General features: G+C 42.9%; 2 pseudogenes; one reads left to right on the forward strand and one right to left on the reverse strand.

Annotated features, from left to right (window-relative positions):
* The first annotated feature begins 191 nt into the window (after window positions 1-191).
* LOC105606540 (large ribosomal subunit protein eL27-like) lies at window positions 192-526 on the forward strand (annotated as a pseudogene).
* Window positions 527-25,092: 24,566 nt separating this feature from the next.
* On the reverse strand, window positions 25,093-25,500 carry LOC114109720 (protein transport protein Sec61 subunit beta-like; annotated as a pseudogene).
* Between the last annotated feature and the right edge of the window lie 1,177 nt (window positions 25,501-26,677).

Genomic DNA, 26,677 nt, shown 5'->3' on the forward strand with positions numbered 1-26,677 from the left:
TGTTTCCTTACACTGTGAGTCCTAACACCTCACTTGCCCACCCTACTTTCAATCCCAGCCCCAGTCACTGCCAAGCAACATTTTGGTAGGTATTCCTTCAGAGTACTTCTTTCCTTCCCTCCTTCCCTTTTCTTTTCTTTCCTTCTAGTATTTTGTGCATTCTGCTGTAGCCCTGAGAGGTTGCTCCCAAAATGGGCAAGTTTATGATACCCAGAATGTGATGCTGGTCCTGGCTGGTCACCACTCCGAACGCAAAGCAGTCATCATGAAGAACATTGATGATGGCACCTCGGACAGAATCTACAACCATGTTCTGGTGGCTGGAATTGATTGCTGTCCCTGCAAAGTGACAAGGGCCATAGGCAAGAAGAAAACTGCCAAGAAGTCAAAGATCAAGTCTTCTGTGAAAGTTTATCATTCCAATCAACTCAGGCCCACAAAGTACTCTGTGGATAACCCCTTGGACAAAGCTGTAATCAACAAGGACGTCTTCAGAGAACCTGTTCTCAAATGCAAGCCCAAATGAGAGGTCAAGTTCAAATCTGAGCAGAGATACAAGACTGGCAAGAACAGATGGTTCTCCCAAAAGCTGCAGTTTTAGGTCTGTCTTGTTTCAGACCCTATAAATAACCTCCTCCCCCTAATTATGTTTTATTTATTTTAATGAACTCCTTTTAAGCAACTAGATGGCCTCAACTGGCTGAAAGTTATCATCGCAGATAATAATGTTTATTGTATGTTGAGTAGTGTATTGGGAATCACAAATTTCAGCAAAATAAATTAACTGCCAAGTGGTTAGCAATTTTCCTTTTTCTTTATATCAGTTTCAGGTGCACAGATTACTTTCTAATACACACATGAACACATATGGGATCATACTGTATATAATTATACTATATGTAATTATACCCGCAATATTTTACATACAGTATTGTACTAGTTTTAAAAATATTTCTTTCTTTCTTTGGCCGTGCTGAGTCTTAGTTGCAGCATGTAGGGTCTTCCATCTTCGTTGTGGCTTGTGGGATCTTTGGGTCTAAATCCCCTGACCAAAGGTTGAACCCAAGCCCCCTGCATTGAGAGCCTTAGCCACTGGACCACCAGGGAAGTCTCTAGTATTGTACATTTGTTATAGTACTTGTCCATTTATATCTAATTTATGATAGTTTAAAATCCTCAAATTAAATCCTCAAATTTAAAAGCTTAATATCAAATTCATTTAATAATCCTATTCCTCAAATATGTACATAGTTACTTTCTCTCTTTCTTATACTTTCCTATACTTTCCAAATTTTCCACATTGGACTTGTGTAACTTTTAATTTCATTTTTATTTTTATCGAAGCAGTATGGACTTGAAAAACACAAAATTATCTACAATATTATAATGATAAATAGCAGTTCCTTGCCCCACCCACTGCCACTGGAGTTAATCAGCAAGCAGCTGCTTTCAATGCTTTTAGTTGTTTCTTCTGTTACTTATCACCTTGTTTCTAAATAACATTGCTTTTTCTTAAATAATTCCAATTTTAGATATTTTTTAACTTCCTCAGTGAAGATGAAGATTTTACTTAGTTGCACCCAACTTCCATATAACTTCTTCCACCACCATCATTTTCCTTAAATCAATATTTTATTCCCCAAAGAAGACATATAGATGGCCAACAGCATGTGAAAAGATGCCCGACTTTGACTTTGCTAATTATTAAAAAAATGTAAATCAAAACTACAATAAGGTATCACCTCACACCAGTCAGAATGGCCATCTTCTAAAAGTCTCTGAATAATAGATGCTGGAGAGGGTATGGAGAAAAGGGAACTCTCCTACACTGTTGATGGGAATGTAAATTGGTACAGCCACTATGGAGAACAGTATGGAGGTCCCTTAAAAAACTAAAACTAGAGTTACCACATGATCCAGCAGTCACACTCCTAGGTACATATCTGGAAAAAACAGAAACTCTAGTGCAAAAACATATGCGTATCTTTTTGCTATGAAAACCCCAGTTTCATAGCAGCACTATTTACAATAGCCAAGACGTGGAAGCAACCTGAGTGTCCACTGGTAGCAGAATATTACTGAGCCGTGAAAAGAAATAATGCCATTTGCAAATCGGATAGACCGAGGGATTATCATACCAAGTGAAGTAAATCAGAGAAAGAGAAATATCATGTGATATTGCTGATGCTGGGAGGGATTGGGGGCAGGAGGAAAAGGGGACGACAGAGGATGAGACGGCTAGATGGCATCACCGACTCTATGGACGTGAGTTTGAGTGAACTCTGGGAGTTGGTGATGGACAGGAAGGCCTGGCATGCTGCGATTCATGGGGTTGCAAAAGAATCGGACACGACTGAGCAACTGAACAGAACCGAACTGAACTGAACTGATTGCTTATGTGTGGAGTTTAACAAAATGATACAAATGAACTTATTTACAAAACAGAAGCAGACTCACAGACATAGAAAACCAATTTATGGTTACCATAGAGGAAAGGAGAGGAATAAATTAGGAGCTTGAGATTACCAGACGCATACTACTATAGAAAAAATAGATAAAACAAGGAGCTACTGTATAACACAGCCAAGTATATTCAATATCTTGTAATAATCTATAATGGAAAATAATCTGAAAAAGAATATATGTGTATTTCTTATATATATGTAAAGCTGAATCACTTTGCTGTACACCTGAAACTACATTGTTAATCAACTGTACTTCAATTATAAAAAATTTTTAACTCAGTGTTTATAACTGAACCAAATGAGGCATTATAATTACCCTGTCTTTTTAAAAAATATTTTTATTTATTTATTTGGCTCCATTGGGTCTTAGTTGACCCAATGGATCTTAGATCTCTGTTGCAGCATGCAGGATCCTTAGTTGTGACATGCAGTATCTTTTAATTACAGCATGCAAACTCTTAGTTGCAGCATGTGGGATCTAGTTCCCCGACCAGGGATTGAACGCAGGCCCCTGGCCTTGGGAATGCTGAGTCTTAACCACTGGACCACCAGGGAAGTCCCATTACCCTATCTTCTTAAGCCATTTTTTTTGTTTTCCTTGCAGTTAGCAGTTGCTTCAATCTTTTCCCTTGCATAGTTTTGTTTTAAGATATCTGTCACTGATTTATCTGCAAGTTCTCTGTCAAACTGGATAGCTTTTATCAGATTATGATCAAACAGCTCTTTTTTTTTCCTGTAGGATCATCTTTCCTAGAGTTCTCTGTGTTAGCCAGTGTTCTCCAGAGAAACAGGCAATAGAGTAGAGAGAAAAACAGATATTTTTTAAATGTCAGAGTTGGGGCTGCTGCTGCTGCTAAATCACTTCAGTCATGTCCAACTCTGTGCGACCCCATAGACAGCAGCCCACCAGGCTCCCCCGTCCCTGGGATTCTCCAGGCAAGAGCACTGGAGTGGGTTGCCAGTTCCTTCTCCAAGGCATGAAAGTGAAAAGTGAAAGTGAAGTTGCTCAGTCATGCCCGACTCTTCGTGACCCCATGGACTGCAGCCTACCAGGCTCCTCTGTCCATGAGATTCTCCACGCAAGAGTACTGGAGTGGGGTGCCACTGCCTTCTCCATGTTGGGGAGAGCCAGCAAATTCTAAATCTGTAGAACAGGCTGGAAACTCAGGCAAGGGTTTGCAGTCTTAAGTCTGAAATCCACAGGGTAGGCAAGTAAGCTGGAAACTCAGGCAGGATTTCTATCATCTTGAGGCAAAATTCCTTCTCCCTTGGCAAACCTGAGCCTTTGCTCATAAGGCTTTCAACTGAATGGATGAGGCCCACACACATTATGAAGGGTAGTCTGCTTAATTTAACAGTCAAGTGATTATACATGTTAATGATTCTAAAATATACCTTCACAGCAATATCTGGAATGTTTGACCAAACAAGACACCATAAACTAACCAAGTTGACACATAAAATTAACCACCACACCCTCCATTATCCTAAGTAATCTCTTTCCCATCATGTTTACTTTTTTTCTTTTTGGTGCTTCCCTCCCAGTTAATTTCATGGCCTTCTCTTTAAAATTCAACCACATCTTTCAGTAAATATGTCCCAGGTGAATTAAGACAACCCACCAAAGAGACGTTCCTGGTGGTCTGGTGGTTAAGAATCCACCTTGCTGGGCTTCCCTCATGGCTCAGTGGTAAAGAATCCTCCTGCCAGGGCAGGAGACACAAGTTCGATCCCTGATCCAGGGAGATCCCACATGCTGCGGGACAGCTAAGCCTGTGTGCCACAGCTACTGAGACTGTGCTCCAGAGCCCGAGAGCTACAACTACTGAGCCCACACATTGCAGCTTCTGAAGCCGGAGCACCTAGAGCCTGTGCCCGGCATCAGGGGAAGCCGCTGCAATGAGGAGCCCACGCACCGCAGCTAGACAGTAGGCCCTGCTCACCGCAACTAGCCAGCAATGAAGGCCCAGCACGGCAGGAAATAGTTATTAGAATTATATGCATATTACAAAAAAAGAATCCTCCTTGCAATGCAGAGGATGTGGGTGTGATTCTTGGTCAGGGAACTAAGAGTCCACGAGCTACAAACCCCATGCACCCGATTACCGAGCCACGTGATACAACAAAGATCTCACGTGCCGCAACTGAGACCCAATGCAGCCAAATAAATAAATGACAACCCATCAAAGAACTGGTGCTAAGGTAGACAGAGTGGGAGAGTTAGTGGGTATCTCCTCCACCCCCATCTAGCTGCCTTCTCATTTCCATGTCTTTCCCACTGTCCCAGGAGAGCACAGGGGACAACATATACTATGTGGTAACTGCCACGAATAAAGCCTGGTCAGAAAAGAATTTACTTGCGGCTGCAGTTCTTCAGGGAAGCCTGAACTGCCACCTGGTCATTTTTATCTTCATGCTTAGGGTACAAACCTGAAACCTAAAAAAAAAAAAAAAAAAAAAGGCACTAAATGCAAAAGTAACTTCATATTGCTTCTTGGTTTCAGACTTCTAGATATACCATCAATACACTGTACAATGATAGCTTTGGACATGATTTTGCCTGCCTAGAGTTTTTATTGTCTTTAAACTGAATGCTTAGTGATGGGGCCAAAATAATTGAGAAGTCTTAAGAAAAACAGATTTTAAATTAATTTTTTCCAAATGACTCTGTGTGTGTGTGTGTATGTGTGTGTGTGTGTGTGTGTGTGTGTGATTATGAGTCAGTGTTTCTTTGGGAATTGAGGGCAAAAAATCTCAAAAACAAATGTAGGATGTGAAGTGTGGCACAGTGCTTATACTCTTCTTACCTGTCTGTTTTGAGAGTGAAAACATTCAGAGGGAGAGAATTAAACCTTTTGCAGCAAGGAGAGAAAGACAACTATAATTTCTGAACAAAAAGGGTGACAGAAGCAAGTTCCCCAAAGAAAAAATAAATCTGAAAGTCAGAAGTGAATAGGAAAAGATGTCCACTGATCTCTTTGTACTTAGATGGGAACCTTCCTATAAAATGAGTGAGTTTCTGAGGCTCCCATTGTTGAAAGATTTTCTTTCAGTTGGTGGGGTGGAGAGCTCCGTGAATCACAAGACTCTCAGGCTCCCTTAGGAATGTGCTCAATCTTCCCATGTTTGCAGAAGCCTCAGAACTGTCCTAACTGCCAGATGATAGCTGATCTCATGTATTCCCTAAAAATAGAGGCATGTGAATCCCAGTTGTTCTAAATAGAAGTAATAGGTCACACTAAAGTGTTCCATATACGTAAGTTTGGAAAATGCTGGGTTAAGTAAAATTATGAGTTTCTTTTTTCCACTTTTTCTTTTATTTATTTATTTGTAGGGGGTGGGGGCACGCCACACAGCTTGTGGGATTTCAGGTGCCCAACCAGGGATTGAACCTGTGCCACAGCAGTGAAAGCACCAGGTCCTACCCACTGATGGGCATGCGTGCTAAGTCGTTTCAGTCACGTCCAACTCTATGCAACCCTATGAACTGTAGACCACCCAGCTCCTCTGTCCAATGGGATTCTCCAGGCAAGAGTACTGGAGTGGATTGCTATGCCCTCCTCCAGAGGATCTTCCCAACCCAGAGATCGAACCTGTGTCTCTTATGTCTCCCGCACTGGCAGGTGGGTTCTTTACCACTAGTGCCACCTGGGAAGTCCCCCTACCCACTGGACCGCCAGGGAATTCCCTATATGAGTTTCTTTATTGCAGGACTTCTTAGGTCCTTAAATATCACTGTGACTCTCCATAAGAAATGTTTATTGAATAGTGAAGAACACAGATCTAACTAGTGATCATGGTGGGGGGTGGGGGGTGTGTAGGAGAAAAGGGCCAAGAGGATCATTTGCTCATTCTTGTAGCTTCAAGTCAAAGGAACAAAGTTCTCATAAATTCCCCCTTTGTTCTAAATTGCTAAGATCTATTTCAGACTTCAGTTTTATCAGAGTTAGAGATCATTTCATCTAATCCTTCCGTGTTACTGATGTGAAAACTGGCCTAAGGAGAGTTGCCTGAAGTCATAGGTGAATTAAACAGCAAAGTTCGGTTTGACCCAGCTTTCCTGACTTCCTGTTTATTGACCTTTGTCCTGCTCTGCGGTGTGTCTCCATGAGAATGAATCCAGACTAGTAAGGAGCTGCTACTGCATGGTTTTGACAAATCTGTCTATAATCAAAAACAAGATCTAAGCTAAGCTGATGGCCCATGTTATTTCAAACAAATCTCAGCATGGAAAAGTAAGTCCTACTGCCACGGGCATTTGAAGCAGCAGGATTTTACATGTGATTTCAACACCAGATTCCTCATTTATCTCTGAGCCCATTGCCTCCGGATGTCTTCTTTGAAAACTGAATTGTAAGTCATAGAGATATCATGGTCCATCTGTCTTTGAAAGTGTTAGTTGCTCAGTCTAATCCAACTTTTTTCGACCCCATGGACTGTAGTCCACCAGGTTCCTCTGTCCATGGGATTCTCCAGGCAAGAATACTGGAGTGAGTTGCCATTTCCTCCTCCAGGGGGTCTTCCTGACCTAGGGATCAAACCTGGGTCTTCTGCATTGCAGGCAGATTCTTTACCATCTGAACCACCAGGAAAGCCCCCATCTCTCTTTACAAAGCTTTTATATTTTTAATTTAAAAAATTTTAAATTAGTTTTGGCCATGCTATGCAGCAGGCAGGATATTATTTCCCTGACCAGGGATGGAACCTATGACACCTCAGTGGAACTGTGGAGCCCTAACCACTAGACCACACGGGATGTCCTTATACAGCTTTTAACAAGATTTGTGTTGTTCAAAAACTAGTTCAAGGATTATGAAAGGTTCAAAGTGAAAAATCTCATTCCACCTCTGTCTCCTACCCTCCCATTTCTCACCTTCCCTCTCCACATAGTTAGCTGCTGCTATTAGTGTTCCGTGTATCCTTTTTTGAGTTCTTCACACAGATATGGACAGAGAGATGGTTTTTTCTCCCATATTTATAAAGTCACAAAATGGCTTCTCTTTATTAGGCAAGACTCTTCCCCTTCAGCCTCTTTAGAAAAAAGAGCATTGTACCAATTCTCTCCAAGGGCCCTTCTCTCTGACTTTCTCAGAGGCTGGGAATGCTTTAAGCCCCCTGCTGCTTGACGCTGTTTGGCCTTTTGGAAAATCACACTTGCATGGCTGGTTTTGTTGGTGACCTCAAATTTAGGGCATTCAGGGTGTGGCTTGCAGACTCTGGTATTTAAGAAAATCCAATACACAAATGTCAACATTTCCAAAGCAAATTAGGGAGTGGCTGGTTGCATTAAAAACGAAACTTGCAAAATGATTCACCAAAGGCATCTTTTACATGTTTGCATATATTTGCTTATTAAATAAATAGTACTTGGTACAACATTCAGAAAAATATACAATGAAAACTCTCTGCCTTGATCCCAGGTCATCAAGCTCCCCTCCCCACAGGCCACCTTTGTCTCCAGTTCCTTGCTTTTTCCATCTTCTTTGTATATGCAAAACATATCCATATAGATCCTTTTCTGAACAGAGCATGCCAAACGCACTGCTTTGTACCTTTGTATTTTTCACTGAAAAAGATATCTAAAAATCCTTCCACATATGGACAAGTGGAACTGCCTCATTTTATAATTTTTCAATGATAGATATACCAAAATAAATTAATCTAAAATGGGTCATTTGGGAATTCCCTGGAGGTTCAGTGGTTAGGCCTGGGCACTTTCATTTCAGGGCCCAGGTTCAATTCCTGGTGGAGGAACTAAGATCCCACAAACTGCACAGCATGATCAAGAAAAAAAAAAAAAAGAAATAATAATGAAAGGGGTCTTTCTTTTTTAACAGTGAACTCCATTCCTCCATGGATAATCTGATTTAATCCCTAACATCCTGTTTTCAGTTGCACTCTGTTACGAAAAGGAGATTCTCTCAGGGTGCTTCCCTTTCTGCACATCAGAACAGGCATCAGTGCCTCCCTGCTCAGTCGAGTCCAACTCTCTGTGACCCCATGGACTGTAGCCTGCCCGGCTCCTCAATCCATGGAATTTTCCAGGCAGGAATGTTGGAGTTGGTAGCCATTTTCTACTGCAGGGCATCTTCTTGACCCAGGGGTTGTACCCGCGTCTCTTGAGTCTCCTGTATTAACAGCGGGCAGATTCTTGACCACTTGCACCAGATATGGAAGCCCCACCTGTAGGTGAACTTGTTCCAATCAGAAACTCACAGTTTTCACCTCCGAAATCTTTTTTTTTTAATTGACAAAAGTTCTCACATATTTTTACTGAGTCAATCAACTAAGAGAAAAATCATTTTCTGAAGAAAACACATCTAGCTTTCCCGAGACTGATGTTTTCAGTGATATGGTAGAAAACAAGGGATTTGATACAGAATAAATGTGTTCATCTCCTTGCGCAATTCCTTATAGACCCAGCTTGCTCTCCTCTTGGAGTTCTATCTAATTCAGTTTTTAGCCAAATCCACTGCCAAATGGGACGACTCTGCTTTTGTTTCTTGGCCAGGAATTGCTGATTCTGAGTGTCTTGTAAGAAGACATGGTGATGAACAGAGTCCTCACCTCCTAAATCTTAAGATTGAATCTCAGACTGCTTCAAGACCCTCAGATCTTAATCTCTTTTTTCCCCCTTTGGCTATGCCATGCCACATATGGGATCCTAGTTCCCAGACCAGGGATTGAAACTGTACCCCCACTGCAGTGGAAGGATGAAGCCTGGACTGCCCAGGAACTCCTCTCAAAGTTTAATCTTCATACTTTTTGGAATAAGCTGCTTTCTCTCTCGCTCGCTGTCTCTCCACCTATTCCTCATTACTGAAGCTAAACAAACTAGTGTAGCATTTTCTGTAAGCACTGAGCTTTTGACATCTGCCTCCTTCTCTGAGACTCTGTAACCACTAGCAGCGCTTCTCTGGGTGGTCCCCAGCTCTGCCCTCATAAGAATAAAACTCCTCTACAGCAGTTAATATATGATTGGTTAGTTGAATGACGAAATCAGGCACTATGTACTCTATAAATAGTAGGTACTATGATTATTGGAGAAGGAAATGGCAACCCAGTCCAGTACTCCTGTCTGGAAAATTCCATGGATGAAGGAACCTGGTAGGCTACAGTCCATGGGGTTGCAAAGAGTTGGACACAACTGAGTGACTTCACTTTCTTTCTTTCTATAGTTCCTTTTGGAGAAGGAGATGGCAACCCACTCCAGTGTTCTTGCCTGGAGAATCCCATGGACAGAGGGGCCTGGTGGGCTACAGTCCATGGGGTTGCAAAGAGTCGGACACGACTGAGCAACTAACACACACATATACACACTATGATTATATCTTCTGTCTTTCATGTCCCAACCCAAAGAAGACATGATACCGACGAATATTTTATAAACCTAGTCCTGGTTGACCTCTTATTTCACTTAAAGTATTCACTTCCCTTAGTTGTGTGACATGGCATTCTCCTGCTTCTCTTCCTACCTTTTCAGTTTCCTTTGCTGATTCTTCTTCCTCTACCGGGTCTTTCCCCCAAGTGTCAAGCTTTGTCCTCTTCGCTCTCCTTGAGGCATGTCCATGACTTCTGGGGCCCCAGAGATGAACCCTGTGTTCTGATCAACCCCAAAGGGATGTTTACAGCCCCCATCTCTTCTCTGAGTTCCAGGCTCCTGAACGCTCCCTGCCATCTCTTCTTGAATTGACTGAGATGAAGCCTCTGCCACCTAGAGGAATCAGAGCTCAAAACAGAAATACAGGTACAGAGACAGAAGGCTTTGCTTGTGCATCTGGAATTCGTACCGATTCTACTGGCTGTTTCAGATCTGCTTTCTCCAATTCTTTGATTTCACTAACCCTTCCCACCCACTGACCCACCCCAGTTAGCCTCTAGACGCACTTGTCCAGCCTTTTCTCCACCTATTTAGGCCGGTTTCCTACATGGGCTTCGGCTTGTGTTACTTCCTACCTCCCATTTGCTATTGAAGGCCAGCCCCTGTCTCCATCCTCTCTTCTTTACCTGCTCTCTCAACTTGGGCTTCCTATCAATGTCTATTAAAGTTCCCCAACCTGAAAGCCTCTCCTTGGACCTCCTATCTAGCTCCCACTACCGCCCTTTTACCATTCTCTTCACAGCCAAGTTTCATGAAAATCTGTCTCTTTCTACCATCTTTATTTCTACGCCTCCTACATCTCAGCCTCCCGCAATTTTTCTTTCTTCCCTCAATCTGCTGAAACTACTCTTGACAAAGGCAACACAAAGTCTCTTGTATTTGATCCAACAGTCCTCGTGTTGCTTTGACCTCTCTGAAGCATTTGCCACTATTGACCTCAATCCTCCATGATCCTCCTTCCCTTACGGTTTTCCTCGTGACACTCTTTCATAAGTGGTTCTGGGTGGCTCACTGGGTAATTGCCAGTCCAGGGACTGTATTGCCTTTCTACCTTCACAAACAACTAACTCTAACTCACCCTTCAGGTCTCAGCTCAGGGCGTCTTTCCCTGTCCCCCTAGACCAGTCTGCAGGGCTTCCTGTGCTTTGCCAGAGTAGCAATTATCACAGATTGCAATTAGATGCGAGGGTCATTCTATACCAGTGGCTATTCCCCTGAGTTGTATCTAATTTCCAGGGACTCCTGTAGTGACAAGACACGAGGGAGAGTGACTTTCTGCTCCTGCATATCACCTGTGATGCTGGCCAGGCTGAAATGTACTGAGGGTTCATGGTCCTTGTGAATCCTAGTTTTTAAAGGGATCTGAATGTTTCCCTTCATCCTCCTCATGTATTTACATTTTTCCCCCTATGTTTTTCCAGACTTTGTCCAAACTGATCATTGGGAATAATTAAAGCAGCAGGGCGCCCTGATAGTGGCCACACAGCCTCTTTGTGTGAAATTTTGCCTAGCAACCATTGAAGACGCAGAAACAGTTATCAGGGAGTTCTTCTCATCTCATTTCCAAGTCCACCCCAGAAGGCCTGGTCTGGTAATGTGGGCACAGCACCGGGCCTTGTGTGGAATGCTCTAGCTCCTGAGTACCCCAGTCACCCTCTCCTCCGTCTGGGGACCCTGAGCTTATCCAGAGGTCAAGTCAACTCTGACCAACCTTCCGTGTTGCCTCTGCAGAGGAGTTCTTTTTTCTGTTTCTCAAAGCCAGGAAAAGACTCTTCTTTCAGTGGGGTACACCCTTCCCTGAGTTGAGACAACAAACATTTAGTTCACCAAATGGGGGGAATGGCCAGGGAGAAAAGAAGATGCCGGGGACAAAAGCCACCAGTTAATATTGCAAAGCAGCCTCCTGACATAGGTGCTGTGGATGAGAGTCAAGGGAAACAGAGATTTGGAGGCAATAGATGAATCCAGAATTGCCTGATGCCTTCAGTAAATAAACAGACATGGTGGCTCAGATGGGAAAGACTGCCTGCAATGTGGGAGACTGAGGTTTGATCCCTGGGTCGGGAAGATCCCCTGGAGGAGGGAATGGCAACCCACTCCAGTATTCTTGTCTTGGGAATTCCTTGGAGAGAGGAGCCTAGTGGGCTTACTGTCCATGGGTCACAGAGAGTCGGACATGACTGAGTGACTAACACTTTGAGACGTGAAAAAAGGAAAGAAATCATTTTGCCAGAGAGTAGGAAAGGGGCTGTTTCATCTTCAGGGTTACACAGAGGAATTTTTGGGGGGAAGTGTGAAGAGTTTGTGATGGTTGAATCACAAAGGGTATGAGTCATCGTAACTATTAAGGAAAATAAAACGTGCTTATGCCTAAATGTAGCTAGCCAGAAACTTAATAATCACCCACATATCTCCCCTTAATTACCTAATTAATCTAATTACCTCCTACCATCTTTTGACTTTTCTCTTCCCACACATCCCCACTTATTAGTTATTACCTAAAGGACACAACAGTCACCTAAACAAAAAAACCCTACATAGGTTGCCAAGAGAAGCCACACATTTGAGAAAGACTCCCGTTATATTTTCTTGTAACTCTATGTTAACATACCTCCTTTTCTTAGAATCTCAAACTCTGAAAGGAGAATGTAAGATGTAAGTGGAAGGCAGAATGACCTCATGCTTATTTGCAAATACTGTTGGTTCTCTAGGGGCAGGAAGCTGATTCCAGAGGCCTCTTGCTTTTTGATAATCCCTCAGGACACAGCAGAACAAGCATAAAGTGTCTGAATACAGGTGACGAAAACTTGACTCTGCCAGCACAGAATGTGTCCAGCTGCCTGCTCTCTCAATACCAAAATGCATCTTGAAATCCTCCCTTTTTGGTTTATTGAGAAAGATTTTTTTTTAATGTTTTTGGCCAAGCATACAGAATCTTAGTTCCTTGACCAGGGATCAAACCTGCACCCCCTGCAGTGGAAGCCTGCAGGCCTTAACCACAGGGACTGCCAGGGACGTCCTGGATTATTGAGAAAGACTTTAAACAGTTAAATAGTTTTTCTTCTTATTGACACCCACGTCTTGGAAATCTGGCCTTCAGGGACCCCTGCTGCTGACTTTCTCCCCTGATACCCTTCTCTATTTCTGCCTTTGTTTTTTGGATGCTCTTCTTTCTTATTTTTACTTATACCTCTCTTTGGAGAGAGAGCTTTGGAAAAACCAAAATAATTGGACTCCAGGGAGAGCTGAGCTGCAGAGCTGAGGCTTAAATGAATCGAGAAAATAATTTTCCTCCAAATCATGTTTTTATTTTGAAACCTTGCTTAAAAATTGGTTTCTAAATGAAGTATTCTTTTAATTTTTATTATTATTATTACTATTAACAAGCACTTATTGAGTACCTAATCAGTGAATATTGTACTAGGTTCTTCAGCTGGGTTTTTTCAGCTGATCATCTGGCACTCAAGAGAAATAGGAATCCTTACTCCTATCTCAGAGGCTATAAAACTGAGTGTAAAAAACAAGGGGCTGATAAAGGGCAGACAGAGGCGAATAAACAGGAAGCTAAGGAAGCTTAAGCCCCAGAGCCCTCTCTTGCACGGGCCGCTTTCAAAGTACTGCTCTTAATTCTGAATCCATGAGCTCTATTCTTCTCCTTAGGAAGAGCTCTCAAAATTGCATAAAGCTTTGGTCCCCACTGGGAGAGAATTCTCCTGCAATTCGGGAGACCTGGGTTTGATCCCTAGGTTAGGAAGATCCCCTGGAGAAGGGAATGGCTATCCACTCCAGTATTCTGGCCTGGAGAATCCCATGGACTAGTATAGTCCATGGTGTTGCAGAGTAGGACATAACTGAACGACTTTCACTTTCACTTTTCAGCCCCCAAAAGTCTGGATCTGTCCCTGGTGTGGAGTAGGTATGTGAACCCAGAATTATGTGCCTGGGAAGTCTATGCTCTTCACACAGAACTACTGTTCATCGTGACATATGAGTCAGAAAATACAACTGCTGCTCCCTAAATCTGCTGTAACCTTGAATGCTCCAATAATCTTAACAGAACACTCTGTTCAAATATAACTTGAATCACTCCTTTGGAGGAGCAGAGACTTCTATCAGCAGATACTTAACACCATGTGGCAGGCGGGGTGATAGAGGCCCTGTAAGAGAGTAGTTCAGACGATTGTCTTTGAAGCTGGCAACCTGGGTTAGAATCTGGATTCTCCCACTTTATCCCTAGCTTAGGGTGCTTAGGCAAGTTATCAAACCTCTCCGTGCCAGAATTTTCTCTTCTGAAAAAAATGGATACAATAACAGCTTTTACCTCGGAGGAGTGTGTATGTGCCTGTGTGTACATGTATTAAATAAACTAAAAGGGTTTCCAAACTGTAGGTCAAGACTTGTCAATGGGTCATGAAATCAGCTTGATGGGTTAACCGTTTTTTTAAAAAATGAAGTAGAATCAGAATACAGCCTAACAGAGCATATCAGAATGCACTGCCCACAGTCAGGGCAGGCAATTGTCTTCTGAAATCTGTAGTCTCCATCGTGTATGGATGAATACTGTGTGTGTGCTCAGTTGCTGCAGTCGTGTCCGACTCTTTGCAACCCTATGGCCTGTAGCCCTCCAGGCTCCTCTGTCCATGGGATTCTCCAGGCAGGAATACTGGAGTGGGTTGCCATGCCCTCCTCCAGCAGATCTTCTGACCCAGGGATCAAACCCAAGTCTCCTGTGTCTCTTGCACTGGAGGTGGATTCTTTATCACTGAGCCACCTGAGAGGCCCCTGAGTGTGTGGCATTGCTCTGTAAAATATATGTCTTATGGTGAGTCACCACCCTAAAGGTTTGAAAACCTGAGTGACTACAGCCAAAGCAGTTAGAAATATATGGGGCAGCTCCTGCGTGCGTGCATGCTAAGCCACTTCAGTCGTGTCCGAATCTTTGCGACCCTATGGACTGTAGCCCACCAGGCTCATCTGTCCATGGGATTCTCCAGGCAAGAATACTGGAGTGGGTTGCCATGCCCTCCTCCAGGGGATCTTTCTGACACAGGGATCGAACCTGTGTCTCTTATGTCACCTGCATTGGCAGGCAGGTTCTTTACCACTAGAGCCACTGGGAAGCCCCGGGCAGCTTGTGAACCCTTAGTAAATATTAGTTGTCATCACAGCCCTAGGCCTTGTGAAGTAGCCACAATTGTGCTTAATATACTTCAAATGCTATATTTATCTGTTGTCTCACATAATTCTAATATTCTTTATTATAAAATAACTTATTACTACAAAACCATGCATGTGTAGAGTAGAAAGTTAGAAAATCCAGGTAGGGGGACTTCCTTGGTGATCCAATGGTTAAGGCCCCACGTTTCCACTGCAGAGGGCACAAGTTCAATTCCTGGTCGTGGAACTAAGATTCTACATGCCATGTAGAATGCACACCGCCTCCCCCGACCACCGCCGCAAAAAAAAAAAGTCCAAGTAGGCAAAAATAAATATTTTTATAAAATATTTTATTTTAATAAAATAAAATATTATCATCCCATTACCAGAGATGACCACTGTTAACATCCTAGTGAATATCCATCTGGATCTTTTCCTACACACACACTTTTAAACTCAAAATTAAATCCTCTGTATTTTTCTTTTTTCAGTCAACAATTTTTTCCGTTCCACTCTCATATATTTTCATTTTATCTACAGACCATATTCAAATTTCCCTCCGAAATGTACTTCTTAGCAAATCTGCTGCAAACAGTATTGGTGCAGAACTGTTCATTGATCTGGCTCTAACAGCCCTCCGTGCCTTCTGATCCGTTTGTCAAGACTTTGAGAGAAACCAGGCCAACTGTAGAATGTTCCATTTGCTGATGTGTCTGTCCACTTCCTTGTGGCAGTGTTTATCTTGCGCCCTGCATTTACTGTAAATTAAAAGTTATATTTAGGGACTTCCCTGGTGAGCCAGTGGTTAAGAACCCACCTGACAACGCAGGGGACACATAGGGCTCTATACCTGCTCTGAGAAAGTCCCACAAGCCGTGGTGTAACTAAGCCTGTGCACCGCTAATTAGCCAGGTGCTCTAGGACCTGCGCTTCTCAACAGGAGAGGCCCCTGCAGGGAGAGACCTGCACACAGCGACTAGAAAAAGCCTGTGAGCAGCAACAGAGACCCAGGGCAGCCAAAAGTAAATAAACAGATGAACTTTGAAAAGTTATATCTAAAGGTGTAAGAGACTCACTTTAACCGTTCTGGCTAGACAGCAGCTTAAGTAGTGTTGTGTGTTCATATTATTTCATCAGAAAGTTTAGATTCATTCTGAATCAACCAGTCTTAGGGGAATGACAGATTCTCCCATTACATCCACCTCACCCTCAGTGTGAAACTAAAAGTGAACCGGTGTGGTATTAATTGGCACTATTTGTGTGTCCAGCTCTCCGTCAACATTCGTTTAATTTTTAACATCTTGGTTTAGGTGTAACTGACATGTAATAAATGGCACATCTTAAAAGGGTATGCTATTGATCTTCTGTTGCTGCCGTAACAAATTATCATAAGCTTAGTGGTTTAAAACAGCACAAAAGTAGGTATCCTACCGTCGTGTAGAAGTTCAACATTTGTCTCACCAGGTTTAAATCAAGGTGTAAGCAGGGCTGTGTTCCTGTGTGGAAGCTCTGGGGGCAAATCCAGGTCATTATCTTTTCCAGCGTCCAGAGGTTGCCCACATTTCTTGGCTCGTGGTTCCCTTTGTCCATCTGAAAAGCCAGCAATGTTGCATCTCTCTTGTTGACCCTTCTTCATAGTTGTCTCTCTCTCTCTGACTCTCCCATTTTTAAATGACTCTTGTGACTGTATTAGGCCTACCCAGATAATCCAGGATAGTTTCCCCATTTTAAGGTCATCAGATTCTTAACCTTAATTTCATTTTGCCGTATAACATAAATTCATAGTGTGAGTTAGTGTTAGTCGCTCAGTTGTGTCTGACCCTGTGATCTCATGGACTGTAGCCCGTCAGGCTCCTCTGTCCATGGGATTCTCCAGACAAGAATAGTGGAGTGGGTTGCCATGCCCTTCTCCAGGGGATCTTCCCAACCCAGGGATTGAACTCAGGTCCCTAGGTTCCAGGTATTAAGATGTGGACATCGTTGGGGGCCATTATTCCACCTACTACGCTCTGCTCTGATCCTCAAATATTTATGTCATACATCAAGCATATTCACCCCATTCCAAGGTTCCCTATTAAAACATCAATTCAAAGTCTTAAATCTCATGTAAATCTCATTAAAATCACCTAAGTTAGATATAGGGGAGACTCTGGATGTAACTCAGCCTGGGACAGAATTCTTCCCTATCTATGGGCCCATGAAACTAGAAAGTAAGTCTCCAGCTCCCAAGAGACAATGGTGGGAGACTTCCTGGCAGTCCAGTGGTTAAGACTCTGTGCTTCCACTGCCAAGGGCCCAGGTGCAATCCCTGGTTGGGGAACCAAGATCCCACAAGCCCTGTGAAGCAACAAAAAAGAAAAAAAAAAAAAAATAGGAAAAAGGAAAGAAATTTCCCAAGAAATTTTGAAATCCAGTCTTGTAAACTCCATTAAGGCTTTTTGTGTTTTTTGCTTCGTTTCACTTTGTTACTTTGCTTGTGTGTCTATGCATTGGGCTGCATTGCAAGTTGCGACACGAAGGATCTTCAGGATGAATTCTTAGTTGGGCCATTTGGGATTTAGCTCCTCTACAAGGGATGGAACCAGGGCCTCTCCACATTGGGATCTAGAAGTCTTAGCCACTGGACCATGGGGGGTGTCCCTCCATTGGGTTTCAAGGCTTGGGAATAATTCCTTATGGCTCTCAGTTCTTTTCTCTGGATTTGAAGTTCCATTTTCTGAGTCATCCTTCCTTTTTCATGAAAGATGCAACTGTTTGCAGCTGAATCATTTTATCAGCCTGCTTCCTATCTGTAGAATTCTTCTTTCGTATTCTTACCAACATATAGTATGGATAGGCTTTTTAATTTTAGCCATTCAAAGGGGCAGGGGTTACCTAATGATTTTTTTTTTCCGGCTGTGTGGCTTGTAGGTTCTTAGTTCCTCAACCAGGGATTGAGTTTGGGCCCTCAGTAGTGAAAGGGTGGAGCCCTAAGCACTGTGCAGCCGGGTAACTCCCTACCTAATGACTTTTAACAGCAGTTGACAATGCTTGCTTGAATTAAATGCATTAGAGCTTCCAAAAATGTTGACTTATTTCTACTTTAATTAGCTGGCATTCTTCAGTAAAATAGAACTTTAATAAACTAAGATTATGTAGCTATTCTAAATGTAGTTCCCATTAGAAAGAGATTAAATGTTTAACTCCTTCCCTGTAATTGCCAGTTTTCAAAACAAAGAGTTATTTTCATCCTTCCATACCTTTTTGATCAAGTAGGTCATTCTTATTTTCCCATTTTGCAATATGAAACATATGACTATGAGATTCAAAAGAGTTTAAGGAAATTGCTCAAGGTCTCAATCTCAGCCAACAATCAAGAATCCTGATAAGAGTTTGCTTCTAAAATAAAAGTCTTGGTTGGTTGCCAAGGTCCTTTGAGGACTTGTCACAGTCTGCCTGAAAGGCTGCCTGCTTCCTAGTTCCGTGCTCAGAGTTATTGAGAAACATCCCATCTCCCTGCCATTAACTCCCTCCCCTGCAACAGGGTCATTACCCCTAGGGTGTGTTGCCCTGCTCAGCACCTGCCTTGTGAGGCAGAGGCTAAACACTGGAGCCCAACAGGCCTGGAACTCTTTCTTTTGCCATGAAACACCCTTCATTGACTTCTGTTTGAGCAGACTGCTTTTCTTTCAGAAACTGGAATTAATTAGGGCTGACCTCCTGGGCTTTTTTCCAAGCAAGGATGAAGCTTTTTTTTTTTTTCCCTAAGTAACAGAAGAACAGGTTTGGATGGTGGAGTCAGTAAGGGACACTGAAGCTAAGCCACTGCTTAGTGGAGTGACGTTCAGCTGGAAGGCTCTGAAACAGAGGTAGCAGTTGCTAAAATATTCAAAACCATCAGTGTTCTTTGGTAAATAACTGCTGCTCTGAGACGTCTTCTCCCCATCACAGCACCCAGTCTCCTCTTTTCACCCTCCCACAAATTGTCTTCATCATTTAGGGTTCAGGCTGAACTATGGTTAAATGTTTTTAACAACCGGCCTGGGTGTGGACATAAACTGGGTTGGAATTCTCATTGGTGTGAGCTGGCACTTATATTCTAATTTGAACGTGAGCGTGGTGTTGTCAGCCACTGTTGAGACAGCCTAGATTCTGCCTACCCTTGGGATCATGCATGCATGAATTCTGGGTTATGATGTCACATGTATTTCTTAGGCTTGGGATCAAAAGTTTGAAAAACCGAAGCTAGGGCATACCAGACAAAGGAGGCTGAATGCAGAGGTACACAGCTTGTTTCTGGAAAGGAAAGACAAGATGACTAGGAGGTAGGCAGGGCCAATATGAAAGCTGTGAGACTCATGGTCAGTCAAGGGTGTCTGGGAAGCAGTGAGTCAGATGTGGGGTACAGGATGGAAAGATAGTGACCTGGAGGTCTGAAGTACATGGGAGACTTGAGAAAGAAGCATGTGTATCGGATGCATGGTTCAGGCATAGAAGAATAATCACTCCACCAAAGATAAAGCAATGAACCTAATTCCTGAAAGTCAGGAAGGTTCCTCATGGACAGAGACATACAGTGAGTCAGGAAGAGACCAGGGGGGAGTCCTAAGGGCTCCTTGAATTAGCGGGCAGTGGAGGAAGCAGCACTCTGCCAGGCACTGCGCCAGAAAGTGGGGAACTTGCAAATCTGGAAGGGAGAAGACAGAAAGGCAAGGGTAAGGGCTCAACAGGCTGAAATGTAATAACAGGTCAAGTAAGGCGAAGGCCCCAGGAACCTGGGATGTCTCAGTAGTAGCATAGGCCTACGGTCACTATCCGGACTGTAGGCGCAAGCCTGGCTTTGGTCATTCTGAACTCTGGAACCTTGGACAAGTGACTTAGACTCTTGTGACTCAGTTTTCTCATCAATAAAATGGAGATAATAATGGGAATTCCCTGGGAATCCAGTGATTAGGACTCTGAGCTTTCACTGCCGTGGCCTGAGTTCAATCCCTAGTCAGGGAACTAAGATTCCCGCAAGCCGAGCACCACAGCCAAAAACAAACAAAAAAAACAAAACCAACCAAACAACAACAGCAAAACATAAAAAGTCCCAGGGAGGGACTTCTCTGGTGGTCCAGTGGCTGTCTCCACGCTCCCAATGCAGGGAGCCCGGGTTCAATCCCTGGTCGGGGAACTAGACCAGACTAAAAGTTTGCATGGTCCAACTAGAGATCCTAAGCTCCAGCACAGCCAAATAAATAAATAAAAATATTTTTTTAAAGCATAAAATGAAGATAATAAGAATATCTACCTGAGAGAGTTTCAAAAATTAGACGAGAGAGAGAGACTCTCTGAACTGGGTTTAAAATGTTGTTCATAAGCCATATAAGCATATGCTAAACTATGATACCTATGGCACCAGCTACCTAAAACTTTTTATACTTTCTGGGCTTGAGTTTCCTTGCACTGGGGTACAAACTCTGGAAACTCAGGAAAGAGGAAAGAAAGAAAGACAGCCATAAGAGAGCACGGTAAAGACGAAGAATTAAGCACACGTGAAAAACTGTGACATCGGCACCTCCACTCTGCCCTCTTCAGTTGCTTCTTGTAGCTGTTTTTGAGACTAAACTTACTTCCCTACATTTGTGACTTTCAGAGCACGAGCCAAGGTCACTAAAATAAAGATTTCTCACCCCCTCACTGTACAAACAATCCTATTCTGGCCTGGATCCTTTTCCAGACTTCTCTGTGGGCTTGAAAGCCAAATAAGGTAATTCACTGAGGCACCAGTGAGGGGGGAAGAGGGTGGAGTTGAAATCTGAACCGGAGTTCAGGAACAGAGCTGACTCTGGGGGCTGGGCGCAGCGAGGAAGGACCACTGTTCCTGTGACGAGTTGTTCCCTGGGGTTCCCGGAGGAGCGTGGGGAACTGAAAAAACAAACACACACACCCAGAGACATCAAGGCAGTTTTTCCAAATGGCCACAGTTCATGAGCTTGGCTGCTTTCCACTCCTCAAGTTATCACTAGGCTTCAGAGTCAGATCTGGGGTTTGAATCCCACCTCTGTTCTTTACAAGCTGTGTGACCTTGGGCAACTTACTTAACCTCTCTGTATCCCAGTTTCCATTTAAGGGCTACAGTTACATTTTGTAAATCAAGTAAATTCCAGAGAAAACCACAGGGTGATAATTATTGTATGTGCTATGGGAGCGGTTACTGCGTATGGAGAAAGGTATTCCAGGCTGGTGTGGAGTCAGGGAAATAGAATTACTCATATTACTTATTACTCTTATTACTCTTAATGCTCTCAGCTAACTTCAGTTGTCACATGACACATCCCCGGACTAGGGGAATTCGGATAATCAACTGATAGTTATCAGAAAATAATTTGCTGTTGTTCAGCCACTACGTCATGTCTGACCCTTTGGGAGCCCATGGACTGCAGCATGCCAGGCTCTCCTGTCCTTTTCTCAGAGTTTGCTCAAACTCACGTCCATTGAGTTGGTAATGCTTTCTAACCAGCTCATCTTCTGCTGCCCACTTCTCCTTTTGCCTTCAATCTTTCCCAACATCAGGGGCTTTTCCAATGAGCTGACTCTTCGCATTTGATGGCCAATGTTTTGGAGCTTCAGCTTCAGCATCAGTCCTTCCAATGAATATTCAGGGTTGATTTCCTTTAGGATTGACTGGTTTGATCTCCTTGCAGTCCTAGGGACTCTCAAGAGTTCTCCAGCACATAGATCATAGCCTTGTCATAGCAAAGGAGCTTGAGTAACTCAATGAAGCTATAAGCCATGCCATGCAGGGCCACCGAAGATGGACAGGCCGTAGTGAAGAATTCTCCAACACATGGTCCAGTGGAAGAAAGAATGGCAAACCACTCCAGTATTCTTGCCTCTAGAACCCCACGGACAGTGTGAAAATAAAAATAATTATGGACCAATTTAAAATGAAAGTTTTAAACCCACTTACTTTGGCTCTTTATTTCAGTAAAAAGAATTTTCATTCGATGTAATTATAAAAAATTGGACCAAGTAGAGAAATGGCCCAAAAAAGAGAAACCTTCATCTTAGTTAGTTCAGTCGCTCAGTCGTGTCCGACTCTTTGAGACCCCATGAATCGCAGCACGCCAGGCCTCCCTGTCCATCACCAGCTCCCAGAGTTCACTCAGATTCACGTCCATCGAGTCAATGATGCCATCCAGCCATCTCATCCTCTGTTGTCCCCTTCTCCTCCTGCCCCCAATCCCTCCCAGAATCAGGGTGTTTTCTAATGAGTCAAATCTTTGCATGAGGTGGCCAAAGTACTGGAGTTTCAGCTTTAGCATCTTACCTAGAGGTAAATGCTAATTATTCTTGTTTTCTTTCCTTCCTTTAGGCTTTTTAATTTTATATTGGAGTATAGCTTATTAATGATGTTGTGATAGTTTCAGGAAGACAGCAAAGGGACTCAGTCAAACATATACGTGTATATATTTTCCCTCAAATCCCCTCCCATCCAGGCTGCCACATACCTTTGAGCAGAGTTCCCTATGCTGTATGATAGGTTAAATGCTATTATTCTGTATGTAAACTTTTCTACTTTTTTCTCTGCGTCTATATGTGTGTGTGTGTATGGACATACACATACATACATACATACAAACATATATAATGCTTATATATTTGAAAAATAAATCATTCCTGTATCGTTCTGTAACCTGTGTGGGTTTATGTGGACATCAGCCTTCTCAGTTTCCTTACACATAAAATTTCTATGTATTGATTCAGTGTTTCCCAATCTTTTTTATTCTGTAACACACTTTAAGAGGACTAAACATAAGGAGGATACAACATGGTGAATGGGAGGAAGTTTAACCTGAATAGTTATAAATTATAAACTGAAATGAACAGGTTATGTTAATAGTTTATAAAAGAACAGGTTATAACCTGATTTGCTGGCCTTGCTTCTTAAACTTGAAAACAAAAACAAACAATGAAAGCTCATTAAGCAAGCTACAGAATTTTGCTGTAGAATAAAGCTTTCAGTTCAGTTCAGTCACTCAGTCATGTCTGACTCTTTGCGACCCCATGAATTGAAGAATGCCAGGCCTCCCTGTCCATCACAAACTCCTGGAGTTCACCCAAACTCATGTCCATTGAGTCGGTGATGCCGTCCAGCCATCTCATCCTCTGTCGTCCCATTCTCTTCCTGCCCCCAATCCCTCTCAGCATCAGAGTCTTTTTCCAATGAGTCAACTCTTCGCATGAGGTGGCCAAAGTACTGGAGTTTCAGCTTTAGCATCATTCCTTCCAAAGAACACCCAGGACTGATCTCCTTTAGGATGGACTGGTTGGACCTCCTTGCAGTCCAAGGGACTCTCAAGAGTCTTCTCCAACACCACAGTTCAAAAGCATCAATTCTTCAGCGCTCAGCTTTCTCCACAGTCCCAACTCTCACATCCATTCATGACCACTGGAAAAACCATAGCCTTGACTAGACGGACCTTTGTTGGCAAAGTAATGTCTCTGCTTTTGAATATGCTATCTAGGTTGGTCATAACTTTCCTTCCAAGGAGTAAGCATCTTTTAATTTCGTGGCTGCAATCACCATCTGCAGTGATTTTGGAGGCCCCCAAAATGAAGTCTGACACTGTTTCCACTGTTTCCTCATCTATTTCCCATGAAGTGATGGGACCAGATGCCATGATCTTCGTTTTCTGAATGTTGAGCTTTAAGCCAACTTTTTCACTCTCCTCTTTCACTTGCATCAAGAGGCTTTTTAGTTCCTCTTCACTTTCTGCCATAAGGGTGGTGTCATCTGCATATCTGAGGTTATTGATATTTCTCCCGGCAATCTTGAATCCAGCTTGTGCTTCTTCCAGCCCAGCGTTTCTCATGATGTACTCTGCATAGAAGTTAAATAAGCAGGGTGACAATATACATCCTTGAGGTACCCCTTTTCCTATTTGGAACCAGTCTGTTGTTCCATGTCTGGTTCTAACTGTTGCTTCCTGACCTGCATACAGGTCTCTCAAGAGGCAGGTCAAGTGGTCTGGTATTCCCATCTCTTTCAGAATTTTCCACAGTTCATTGTGGATAAATAAATAAATTAATTAAATAAAGCTTTATCTGGGTATAATTTAAATTGTGAAATATGTGGCAAGCAATCAAGACATACTAGGGAATGTACATCAACGATACTTCAACAGAAATAAAGATAATTAAAAGATATGCTAGAGAGAAGGGTGAAAAGAGACCAGGACCACAACTGCTCTTTGCTCTAAGATCAAGGCTGAAAAGATGGCAGCAGAGTCTCTGGGAAGATGGCAGCAGAGTCTCTGGGAAGATGGCAGCAGAGTCTCTGGGAAGATGGCAGCAGAGTCTCTGGGAAGTGTGGGGAGGGCTGGTAATGAGAGCTTCACACTCACTTTTTCCCCCCTTTTCGTCTGTGCTGGGTCTTGTGGTCTTCTCTGGTTGCAACGCCCAGGCTTAGCTGCTCCAGAGCATGTGGGATGTTAGTTTCCCAACCAGGAATCAAACTTGCGTCCCCTGCATTGGAAGGTGGACTCTTAACCAACTTAATCACCAGAAAGTCCCTTCATACTCATGCTTTATGAACATTTATCATCTTCCATGTGTCAAGCTGGCTTCAGTCTCACGACAGGAAGGGATCCTGTGGCTGGGAAGAGGTTTAGGAAAAATCAAGGATCTATCCGGTCTCTTCTGCATGCTGAATGTAAATGTTCCATAAATGTTCTGTAAAATGCTACACTATTATATCATCAACAGCACGCTTAGTCTTTTTCTCAGTCTCCTCTTGTGGCCTCTCTCCTCTGCTTTTCCTTTTTTTCTTTCTGACTTCTTAATTACGGGAAAATGTCAAACACATAACAAAAGTAGATGGAGCATAACAAATCCCATGTACTCATTACCCAGCTTCAACAATTCTGAGCTCAGTCTTGTTTTATCAGCGGAGGACTGGAGACTCAACTGACTTCCCCCAATCCCGTGTGTGTGTGTGTGTGTGTGTGTGTGTGTTTTAAAAAATTAAAAACTTTATTAGCCATAGGAAAAAAATTGATTATCTAATTCTCTTTAAGTTCCCTATAAAAAAAATAAGCTTACAGAAAGTGTCTTCCTCATGAACAGAAAATCACTATGCTTTTGGTCCAAGGTATGTTTGGATTTTTTTCCTTTCTTCTTCAGATGACAGACAGATGGATGTAGCGGAATCTATGAACGAGTGTACTTGCCCCAAATGTGCGACATAAATATAGAAGTGATGAACGGAAGACTCATGACTGATGTTGGAACAGGGCCCTCTTTGAGCGCTGGTGAATGCTCTACGTAGAATCGCCACATCCCCCAGGGCCCGCTGAGGTCCTATGGCCTCTGCTCCTTGTTCCACAGCTGGCATTCTTCTTCTGCCAGACAGTGCTTTGGTTTGCTGAGAGAGTGCCCTGAGGAGCCCACATTAGTGCCACTGGGGGTCAGGCCAGGCACGTTGAAGACAGGAGGGTGGTAGGGAACTGAAGTGAACTGCAGAGGAGCCCATTTTTTTTTTTAACATTTATTTTTATTTATTTGTTTGGTTGTGCTGGGTCTTAGTTGTGGCATATGGAATCTTCAGCTGCGACATGTGGGTATCTTTTAGTTGAGGTCTGCAAACTCTGGAGACCAGTTTCCTGGCCAAGGATTGAACCTGGGACCCCTGCCTTGGGAGTGCAGAGTCTTAGCCACTGGACCACCAGGGAAGTCCCTCCATGTTATTTCGAAGCAAACCCAGAACATACCATTTCATATGTGAGCCTCTCAGCATGTATCTCTGAAAAGGTAAGGACTTAAAAATCCTTAAATGATCATTTAATCATCTTTCCTTAATGTCATCAAACATTTAGTCAGTGTTCAGATCCCACATCAACTGTTTATCAGGAGACAGAATGAGATTTCACAGATACAAAGCTCAGTCTCACAAGACCACCCTCCACTTCAGGAATTTTGGTAGGGATTGCACCGAATCTGTAGCTTGCTTTGGGTACTATTGCCATTTTAACACTATTAAGTCATTTAATCCATGAATAGGGGATATTTTGCATGTTAGAATTTTAAGTCTGCTATGAGAGACCTTTGAAATAGTTCAGAGGATTAAATGTACTAAATATACAAGTGTTGCTTGATACATTTAAAGGAATTAAATCAATCAAGTGTGTAAATAATGTTAACTGTTTAGGAAAATTCTGTTTAACTTCTGATTTTTTTTTTTTTTTTGGCCCCTCCATGCAGCATGTAGGATGTTAGTTACCCAACCAGGAATCAGACCCTCGCCCCCGCCCAACCCCGGCATGGAAGTGTGGTGTCCTAACCACTGGACCACAGGGAAGTCCCTTGATTCTATTAAAGATTTATCTAAGGATGGTGGGAATTATTGATCTTATTTTAAAACTTAGTTTCTTAGAAAATAAAATAACAATGATTCAAAGTTTAGCTTAACTATACGGGAAGAAACAGATTTAAGAATTTGAAACTTTGGGGACTTCTCTGGTGGTCCAGCGGCTAAGACTTTGAGTTCCCAGAGCAGCCGTCTAGGGTTTATTCCCTGCTCAGGGAACTGGATCCCACATACTGCAACTAAGTGTTCCCATGCTGCAGCTAAAGATCCCACACACCCAAACTAAGACTTGGTGTGGCCAAATAAAATAAATAAATAAAAAGAATTGGAAACTTTGACAAA

The sequence above is a fragment of the Ovis aries genome, chromosome 20 (genome assembly GCF_016772045.2).
Source record: "Ovis aries strain OAR_USU_Benz2616 breed Rambouillet chromosome 20, ARS-UI_Ramb_v3.0, whole genome shotgun sequence".
NCBI classification, from domain to species: domain Eukaryota; kingdom Metazoa; phylum Chordata; class Mammalia; order Artiodactyla; family Bovidae; genus Ovis; species Ovis aries.